At 38.1% G+C, this 6,648-nt stretch overlaps 1 long non-coding RNA gene across 2 annotated transcripts; it reads right to left on the bottom strand.

The window, feature by feature from the left end:
* Positions 1 to 1,274: 1,274 nt before the first annotated feature.
* On the bottom strand, positions 1,275 to 3,397 carry LOC116146963. Of its 2 annotated transcripts, XR_004130594.1 has the most exons (4): positions 3,328 to 3,397; positions 2,756 to 2,866; positions 2,551 to 2,640; positions 1,275 to 1,416 (listed from the first exon to the last, which is right to left on the bottom strand). It is a non-coding gene; the product is annotated as an uncharacterized LOC116146963 (long non-coding RNA). The 2 variants fall into 2 exon arrangements; XR_004130593.1 differs by lacking the exon at positions 1,275 to 1,416 and having other exon boundaries at positions 2,383 to 2,640.
* Between the last annotated feature and the right edge of the window lie 3,251 nt (positions 3,398 to 6,648).

The raw sequence follows: 6,648 nt of genomic DNA, 5'->3' as shown, positions 1-6,648 counted from the left end.
GATTGTAAGCATGACTTTGGTCTGATTTATGACTTAAGAGAGTCTCGAGTTTTCCATAATTGTTGAGCTTCATCTTCAGTGTTGTCAGATGATCCACACTGCATGATCCTCCAACTGTAAAAGTACTTTCCTTCTTTGAGAACCCCTGTGGATCCTGCCCCCACAGAAATCTCCTTTGGCGGATTAAAGCGGTATACATATGATGCTTTCGCAGTCACCCTGTTGGCCCTGAAAGTTTACCAAGCAAAGTAACAAGTCTCAAACTTGCTCATCAGGGATGTATTGCTGGATTTGTCTGCAATACAATGCATGTAAAGTATCAAATGTTATTATACCCCCATCCCCTTCGCTCCCTCTCTCTCAACCCCAAAAATTAGCCTCATAACAGTGAGATTAGATCTCAAAATGTTTTATACAACCAAATAAACTATTTGAAATAAAATTAACTAGTTGACTCCCACAAGTTAACAACCAATCAAAACACATCAACTCTTGTAGAAGATGTAGCTTGCAACTAACACTGGTTATTACCCAAAGCTTATAGGTTATAATTTTTGGTTTTTTTTTCAATGTTTTTCATTCTTAAGGAAAAAATCACCTACAGAATTATTGAAGCATTGCTCTGGATTTGCCAAGCTTATGCTTGCATTATAGCTGGCAGAACAGCTTTCTGTCTTGTATTTTGCCTCCACGCTTAGTGCAATTTTTGGAGTTCCTATAGATGCTGAAAGCATAATTGCTGGGGACTGGTTTAGAAAATGGACGTACCAAAAACATGTTCATGGAGTAGCTTATCTTGAGCTGCAGTAGAGAAAAAAGAAGTACATGCTTTGCAGTTAATAGCATAATCTTAGTCTGGGAACCATTCAGATCATTGATCTTAAACTACAGAATTCCATCAGTTGTATGTTTTTTTTTTTTTTTTTTTTTTTTTTTATGATTGCATAATTTATGATTTGAATTTTTTATGGGTGTTCAGTTGTGTAAGAGTGATTTGATTCTTAATCCATGTCTTAATCCACCAGCTTAGTATAATCCACCTATTGACCTCATAATGACAACCTTATTCACACTCCAACATGATTAAGGGTTTTGTACCTCACTGGAGCTGTAATAGGCAATTTCAAGGAGCTTAGTCCTTGTGGATGGAGAAAATTTTCCACTGAAACTGAGACTGTCTGAAAGCTGCCAATGCCATAAAAGAAAATATAGAAGATGCTCAATGCTGAAATATGTGCAAGTTAATGAATTTATAGCTGAGAACAACTTTTACATTTGATCTTGAATCACTTTTACAAAAATAACACACCGTGATTTCAAATCAATTTTACATCAATGGTAGCATTCTGCAATTGTATTTTGCTGCAAGTATGTAGAAGAGTGCTTTCCAAGTTTCGCAGCAGCTGAAGTAAGGGTCTGAAAACAATACAGAAGAAATTCTAATTTTGCTTGAAAACATAAGGATGCAGTGATTCAGTTAGACATTGAGTACTAACTCTCACAATTTACAATGTAATGATGGAAATGTATTTTTATTATTGAATTTCAACAATTTGACAGCCTCTATTTCGTTTACATTCACCTCCTGCTTCTGTTCTAGATTGTTTATTTGTAATGCTGAGCATAACAGTATGTTATCATTATTTATGTTTACTAAATATTTGTAGTTTGCAATTGCTTTTTTGTATTGTTTCATACCTGGATGATAATTTGTTAGCTCTTTTATAGTAGCCAGTCTCAGGGAATCGAATTTAGAACAGCTGTTTCATGTATCTTTCTCCCTATCCGTTAATAATGAAGTTTGTCCCTTATCTTTTTGGCTTAAATTTGAATTATTTTCTTCTGTCAATATCCTCTTTTTCACTTGAGAGTCTCAAAGTATTGATAATTAAAGAGCATTGACGTACAATTTTCTCTTATTTTATAGTGATGAACTCTTAATTTTTTATGGTCTTGTAAAATTTAGTTGTGTTTTTATGAAAGGTCTAGCAAGTTACTTGATTGTACTCAATCATGGATGGCTTGAATGACATTTTTTGCTCATACTTGGTATGGTTTAGTAAAGTTAATTCCTCGTATTTGGCTGTGCGCTCGCGACTTTTCTTGGTTGTCCTTTGGATGAATTGTAAGGTTACTAGCTTGTACTTGATCATGTATGATTTGCATGACATTTCATCAGGATATGAACAGTAAGATTACTTTATTGAACCTGGCAAGTCAACCATGCATAGACTCGCAAACTTGCTTGTACTTGACCATGCATAACTTACGTAACTTTTTATTCTTTAAGTAGTGTATGGATTACAAGATTGCTTGTATTGGTTCATTATGACTCTTGCTTGTCCTCTAAATAGATTGACAAGAGTTTTAGTTCTTACTTGGTTATGCATGTAAGATTACTTTTAATTTATGAGCTTTCTCAATTTCATGGCGTTCAAGGTGTGAAAATGTATTTCTTTTCTCGAATCCAATGTCATATAATCCGACCAGGCTTTGTATAATCCACCTATTAAACTCATAATCACAGCCAAATGATTAAGGCATCTGTACCTCACTGGAGCTGTAATGAGGCAATTTCAAGGAAGCTATAATCTTCGTGGATGGCAAAAACTTTCCACTGAAACTGAGGCTTGCTGAAAGCTGCCAACGCCATCAAAGAAAAATATATAGTAGATGGTCAATGCTTAATGATATTTTGTAGCTGAGAAGAACTTTTACATTTGATGTTGAATCACTCTATCGAAAATAAACACACCTGTGATTTCGAATCAACTTTTATATCAATGGTAGCATTCTTGCAATTGTATTTTGCTGCAAGATATGTAGAAGAGTGCTTTCCAAGTTTCACAGCAGCCGAAGCAAGGGTCTGAAAACAATGCAGAAGAAATTCTAATTTTGCTTGAAAACATAAAAGGATGCTGTGATTCAGTTCGACATTGAACACTAAATCATAACAGGTACAATGCGACGACGGCGGAAATGTTGTTTTTATTAGTGAATTTCAACAATTAGATGGCTTTTATATTTCGTTTATCATTCATCTCATGCTTCTGTTCTGAATTAATGTTGAGCAGTTAATTGCATTCATAAATTAAACATGAACATGCGTAGACAAATACAAGCTAACAATCTTGCAAATCCATACCATAGCTAAGCATGAAAAGTCATAATGGCTGAACAAATAAATGATCTTGCTAATTATGAATCAAATATTGAAAGTCATACAGATCATGCATGGTTAAGTAGGAGTCAATATTAATCAAAGGTACAACACATATATACATATATACAGTTGACCCATAGCTTATCATTGTGAAATTATTGTACCGTTCCAGAGCTGCTGCGGGTTGATATGCTAAATTCATGATCCTTGATGTATCCCTTTTCCAGCAAATCTGCATATTTAATCAAAATGAAATGACTTTTTCAAGTTTCAGAGAAGCTGCATATATACATAAATATAGAAAATTCAAAAGCCTTGTCATTGGCCGCCTAAGTCAAATCATGATAAGAAAAACTACAGAACAGGTTAACAACCCCACTTAGCCAGCAACTGCCCAATACAAAAAGACAGTAGGTTCTTAAAACTAGAACAGGACAATGTTACAGAAAAGTCAGTCTTCTCTCAACTTTGTGTTTTAGTTCAATTCTATTTAGCTTCTGTTAGGGCCAAAAACCATCTTGGGATTGACGAGGCCCAACAACAAAATAAACATGTCACGACCCAAGGCCTCAACCCAATCCTGATTGAGTCTATGCTTAAAATCACCTTGCGAACTACCCATTCTATGAGTTGGGCTATCCCATAAGTTAAGCTAAACTGAGTTTTAGCTTATTAGCCTGCAACAGTCTATAACTAGAAAATCAGAATCTCATTCTATTTCCTCTTCTATTAAGGTTCTAAATCTTACTCAAACTATTAAATTTGATCTGATAAGGTCAAGAAATCATATCTCTTTCATGATAGGGATTATCTCTCAAAATAAGACTTAGTGTTCTACTAAGATTCCAAATCTTATTTAAACTATTAAACTTAATCTGATAAGGTCAAGAAATCGTATTTCTTTCTTGATAGGGATTATCTCTCAAAAGGACTCAATGTCCTACTAGGATTCCAACCCCTTGGGTTCATTATAAAAACAGAGGGTTGCCCTCTCATTAGGCATGCAATCTCCCATAGTCAATCTACACTACTCAAAACCATCTATTTGCTCCTAAAGTTCTTGCTCCCGATAACCCGACACCTTTACCGTAGTCCTAGCTTCCGACAAGACTCCGGTAATTCTTCATCTCCTTAATTCTTATCAAATAATCTCTTTCAGCCTTGCTGACTTGAGCGTCGGAGTGCCCACGGCAAAAACCACCTTGGTGTTTTCCGGAAGCTTCACGCTTGCCTTTTCATGTGTGCAAGTCTAACGGATTGTTAGTGGCCTCAACCTCACGGGATCAGACCCTATTTTCATGATGATAGATTTTTTGCATCTACAGTTTGACGCCCATTGTGGGGCCTGACAATCATCTGCCAACGACGACTTACAACATGAGAGGCGACACGGAACTCCTTTTGACTGACAATGTTAATCAGAAAATCCCATCACCATAATAATTTTTTCTTTCTTTATTTTTCTTCGTTTGTTTTATCTATTCACATGTCATATTATATCTATTCGGTATATCGTAATTTATTTTATATTATATCCATTCAGTGAGTAGTATAAGACCTTGAAGCTTATATTATTGTTCTAAATTAATAATAGCTTCATATTATTGTTCTAAATTAATAATAGAATAATAATTTGTTTGAGTTTAAAGTGGTGTTCCTAAACCACTTGATTCATTGACTTTGCTTCAACAATCTCTCTTCTCTAATCCTCTGTTCAGATAAGGCAATAGCTTATGTCTCTAACCTCTCTACACACGCCTTTTCACTTCAATCATCAAACCACCAGGTGGTCCGCCACTGTCATCAGAGCTTTGCAATGCATTACCTGCCGCAAAACCAGTCAATTTGTTCATTCAAGAAGATGCCGCAATACGCCAGCATCTCCAGGACCTTCGCTCCATTAAAAGGTAACTCAAACTTGACCAGCCTTGATCCAATCCCCATTCAACTTCACGAAGATTTGCCACCACTTTGAAACCCAAAACCCGTCTATCTGCTCTCCTAAAATCGCCCTAACAGCTTCTCCAATCACACAGTGAAATCCTAAAAATACAACAGTAATCCTCTCAAAACACATAAAGTCATCTACTTACCCCACCGTATTCCAAAACTCCAAACTCGAACCATCGCCCCTTCCCAACCAATATATATCAACTCAAACCACCTTCACATCACAATCTCCAGCAAACTTGTCACAAAAGCCCTCAAGCTCCCCGTAGTCTACAAACTTTCCACTCCCCACTGCAACTCAGCACCACTAAACAACACGAGTAGTCCATTCAATGATATTTGGGTCTGCACACACGATATTAGCGTACCCATTCGGATCAGCCCAAAAGTGAATCACGTGTCCACTCGACTTCAACTGGTTCTACTCCGATATAGAAAGTGACACCCTTCTCTCCACTCGATCCAGCAAGCATGGGTGACAACACTTGAAGGGGAAAGATATGTGTCATTGTCTCCTTTTAACTACCACTCTATTTGATTAAATCTTTCTCTATTCGGCCCATTATTTAAATAAATACAGCCCATTTTTCCATTTAGCTCACTCATTATTCAGTCCATAACACATGCACATCATGCATATTAACTCTTCATTCAACTATTTGCGTAAAACATGCATGCCATGCATGTCACTGCTCCAGCTTCAGTCAAATGTTTTCAACTACAATGTCGGTCACGCCGACTGGGCCACATAGCCCTCAAAGGTTTTAACTACAAGTCGATCACACCAACTCGATTGCAAGCTCCATACAAGCTCCACTTGGCATACACCATCAGATCGACCCTACCCGATTCACGGATTTACGCCATCAGATCGGCCCTACCCGATTCACGGATTTACACCTTCGGATCGACCCTGCTCGATTCACGGATTTACACATTCGGATCGACCCTGCCCGATTCATGGATTTACACCTTTGGATCGACCATGCTCGATCCACGGATTTACACCTTTGGATCGACCATGCTCGATCCACGGATTTACACCTTCGGATCGACCCTGCTCGATTTACAGATTTACACATTTGGATCGACCCTGCCCGATCCACAGATTTACACCTTTGGATCGGCCCTGCCCGATCCACGGATTTACACCTTCGGATCGTCCCTGCATGATCCACGGATTTACACCTTCGGATCGTCCCTGCACGATCCACGGATTTACACATTCGGATCAGCCCTGCCCAATCCATGGATTTACACCTTCGAATCGGCTCTGCCCGATCAACGAATTTACACCTTCGCGTCGGCCCTGCTCAATTCACGAGTTTACACCTTCGGATTGGCCCTGCCTGATCCACAGATTTACACCTTCGAATCATCCCTACCCGATCCACCGATATACACCTTCGCATCGGCCCTGCCCAATTCATGAGTTTACACCTTCGGATCAACCTTGCCTGATTCATGAGTTTACACCTTAGGATCGGCCCTACCCAATTCACGAGTTTACACCTTCGGATCAGCCCAACCCGATT

Source organism: Pistacia vera, unplaced genomic scaffold (assembly GCF_008641045.1).
Source record: "Pistacia vera cultivar Batoury unplaced genomic scaffold, PisVer_v2 Contig486, whole genome shotgun sequence".
In the NCBI taxonomy this organism is placed as follows: domain Eukaryota; kingdom Viridiplantae; phylum Streptophyta; class Magnoliopsida; order Sapindales; family Anacardiaceae; genus Pistacia; species Pistacia vera.
The sequence above is the reverse complement of the archived record's forward strand: the minus strand, read 5'-3'. Positions and strand labels throughout refer to the sequence as shown.